The following is a 3848-nucleotide window of genomic DNA, read 5'->3' as shown; positions in this document are numbered from 1 at the left end:
TCATCTTATTGCACTATTTTTCTATTGTTGGGTGGTATGAGCTCTTAATCAATTTTGGATATTAATATCTTAGTAGGTGCATCATTCAAAAACCTTCCCTTATTGTAGATTGCTACTTTGCTTCCTTTTTTAACCCCCCTCCTTAAATAGTTAGGCTGGAAGGGATAGCAGAATTAGCATTCACAGACAATACCACACCAGTCACAAGGGCAGCAAGAGTGATGGGAAAGCCTGAAGGACCCCTCTTCAAAAACAAGTGGGTAGGCAGGGGCCTGGAGTGTTGATGGGACAGCCTTAGATTACCTCTTCTTAGTAGGCATGGTTAACAATGAAGAGAGATTCGCTGGCTGTGGCTCCAGACTGATCACTTGGGGTGTACTTTCCTTGACAAGCAAGGCTGTTGGCCAGGGCTCTCTTGATGCATTCCTCCTGGGCAGCCTTCAGGTTCTCCTTCTTCCTGCCCCAGGCCTTCAGAGCAGAGGCCTGTAGGGCTTGGCCATAAGAGAAAGTCAAGGCCCATGGCTTCAGCAGGGTGCACTTGTTGATGGTGTTGAGGTTGATGGACGCCTTTTCCTCGCTCTGCCCTCAGACAGGAAAGTGACTCCAGGCACAGCAGGGGGCACTGTGCCATGCAGTGCTGTGACAGTTGCCATGGCAATCTCCTCATCGGAATATTTCCGGGTATAAACTATGGCCTGGGGTGACCACATTGGGTTTCAGCAGTGTGCCTTTCAGATAGACATGGTGGTCACTCAGAGCCTTGTACACAGCAGCCAGTACCTTCTCAGTTACATACTGGCAGCGCTTTAAGTCATGGTCCCCATCAGGGAGGATTTCAGGCTCCACAATGAGTACAATGCCATTCTGCTGGCAGATGCTGGCATAACGAACCAGAACATTGGCATTGTCCATGATGGCAAGGGCTGAAGGAGTATACTCCCCAATGCACACAGCGCCATTTGGCAAAGTCAGCTCCATCCTTCTTATACTGGGCACAGCGTTCTGACAGCCCATCCAGCCCTTGGGTGGTGGTCTCACCATTGGTTTCTGACAGGGGTACCACGTCTTTGTCTACCTTAATGCCCACAACACCGCCCTTGGACTTGATAACTTAGGGGAAGGGACATCCATCATCCACCTTCTGGTAGAGTGTTTCGTGGAAGAGGATCACCCCCCCCCAATGCAGGGGTTCATACGGTCATCAGCAGTTAGCTGCAGCTGGCGGTAGAAGCGCCTGTTCTCTTCGGTGTTCTCAATGCCAACGAACTGCAGCCGCTTAGCAATGCTTCCAGTGGACTCATCTGCAGCCAGGATGCCTTTGCCCGGAGCCACAATTCGGTGAGGCGATGTCAGACAGCTCCTTCTTCTGCTCCGGGGTTAGTGCTGGGTATGGTAGGGCATGGTGCCAGTGGCAGCACGTTCCTGGCACAGAAGGAGGTGGGTCTGCCGGGTATGGCGGTGGGTGAGCAAAAGGATGGAGGAGCAAACGCAGATAGAGTCACCAGAACCCCGATCTCGTTACTTTGCTTTCTTGATTGTTTCTCTGCTGGGCCCAAGCTTTAATTCAATGTCTACTTTTTAAGTAGTCTGTTTTTTGTTTTGTTTTGTTTTGTTTTTTTGAGACAGGTTTCCCTGTAGTTTCTAGAGCCTGTCCTGGAACTAGCTCTTGTAGACCAGGCTGGCCTCAGAGATCCGCCTGTCTCTGCTTCCAGAGTGCTGGAATTAAAGGCGTGCGCCACCACTGCCCGGCAGTAGTCTGGTTTTTGTTGTCTAAGCTTCTGGTGTGATCTTCAAACTACCCATTGCTCAGGCCAGTGCTCAGGACTTTTCCTCTGCTCTGTTCTAGAAGCTTTATGGCTTAGGACTTACAGTTAGGCTGTGGCTCACTGTGAACTGATTTTTGTTTGGTATCAGGTCCCAGTTTCCTGTCCCCCTTTAGTGTTTTTATTGCATACATGATTCCTCATAATAGTAAATATTTACTATTCCATAACCTCTTCCTGTGTTTTACAGGAAGTTCACCATCCCCCACCCTCCACCCTACCCCTTCACACCCATGCCCGCCATGAATAAATACTCAGTGTGTATATATGGCATGAACAACAAAAAACCTAGAGAGAGATATTGGGGTTCAAGCTGAAGATCAGAAAAGCAAAGCAGCCAGCCACGTCCAATGCTGGGAGGTTCTATCTTCAGCCTGACTGCAGACTGAGACCCTGAAGGTCAGTCTTCTCCTGTCTATATTCCTCTCTAATGCTGGCATTGAAGGCATGCACCACCATAGCCTGACCTATATGGCTAACTGGTGTGGCTGCTGGGATTAAAGACACCACCTCTGTCTGGCCTGTATGACTGACTAGTGTGGCTAGCTTTGTTCTGTAATCTTCAAGCAAGCTTTATTTATTAAAACCAAATAAAATGTCACCATATTTCCCCTAAAAAAGCTATAATTAATATAAGAAAAACTATATACAATAAGTATAATAACTATGTATAATATATACAAGTAATAAATACATCAACAATGTCTAGTCCATTTGCATTTGACAAATTCAGAGAAAATACTCCATTATCTATCCTATCTTGGTGAGTCCAAAGTCTTGTACCTAATTTACTTTCTATCATAACATGCATTACTATGTTTGATATCTCTCAACCTTATACACTTTACACTTTAGTGTATTTCTTTTCTGAGTCTCATAAACAAGGAAAACTATAACTCTAACTATCTAGTCTTCAAATACCTCAGAGACTTGAGAAGGAAATAATATTAACTGAGTGAGCAGGAAGTGCAAGCAAGTGACTTCCAAAACATGTGAGAAATAACAGAAATAGCTGGCTGCCTGGACAGTTACCCAAAGTTCCTCTCTAACTTTGGGGCATCCATATTTAGCCTAAAAGCTTAGAATATTCAGCAGACTTTTCTGTGAAGCAGAATATTCTGAAGGACTGTCTCCCTTGTCTTGATAAGATTTGGCAGTCACCCTCTTTTGTCTCCTATCTGTCCAATTGGACAGCATACTGTCAGCAGTTGAGGGCAAGTTTTTGCCCAATGGTTTTTTATGTCACAAAGAAATTAAGCTCTGTGTAGAGTTTCTTTGATGCCCATTATCTTCTTTGAAGTAGATTGGTGCTACCAGGAGCAGACATGTTTCATTGTCATAAAAAAGAGCCTATATTATTAAAACATCTTAAATGCCATATTCTGTAGCTCTCTGAAGTGTTTGAAGATGACCTGTCTGATGGAGGAGAGTTATCTGTCTATGTTTCTTTCATTGGTTAATTAATAAAGAAAACTGCCTTGGCCCTTTAAGAGACAGAAAATTAGGTAGGTGGAGTAGACAGAACAGAATTGTGGGAACAAGGAAGTAGAGTTGTGGAGACGCTTCAGGCAGTCTCCATAGTGAGTCTCCATGCTTCTTCTCTCCGAGATTGGACGCAGGTTAAGATCTCTCCTGGTAAGCCACACCTCGTGGTGCTACACGGATTACTAAATATGGGTTAAAGGAAGATGTGAGAATTAGCCAATAAGAGGCTACAGATAATGGGCCAGGCAGTGTTTTAAAAGAATACAGTTTCCGTGTAATTATTTCAGGTAAAGCTAGCCGGGTGGCCGGACACAGCCCTGCCGTTTCCTTCTACAGATTGGCACTCCAACGTGGTGACTAAATCCACTTAAAAACCTGAGAGGGCTTTAAATAAAGGAGAGAGAGAGTTTAACACAGCTTTTTGCTGTTTGCCTGGACATGCTGTAGCGAGATTTCCTGTTTCGGCAATAGTGGCAGAGAAAAAGCTGAGTCATTTTAAAACACGGCTTCCTGATGCTGTGCTGCCAGTGCAGACTCTGG

At 45.2% G+C, this 3848-nt stretch overlaps 1 pseudogene; it reads right to left on the bottom strand.

Moving 5' to 3' along the window:
* Positions 1 to 309: 309 nt before the first annotated feature.
* Positions 310 to 1401, bottom strand: LOC119819227 (annotated as a pseudogene).
* Between the last annotated feature and the right edge of the window lie 2447 nt (positions 1402 to 3848).

The sequence above is a fragment of the Arvicola amphibius genome, chromosome 7 (assembly GCF_903992535.2).
Source record: "Arvicola amphibius chromosome 7, mArvAmp1.2, whole genome shotgun sequence".
In the NCBI taxonomy this organism is placed as follows: domain Eukaryota; kingdom Metazoa; phylum Chordata; class Mammalia; order Rodentia; family Cricetidae; genus Arvicola; species Arvicola amphibius.
This window is presented reverse-complemented; position numbering and strand designations above follow the sequence as displayed.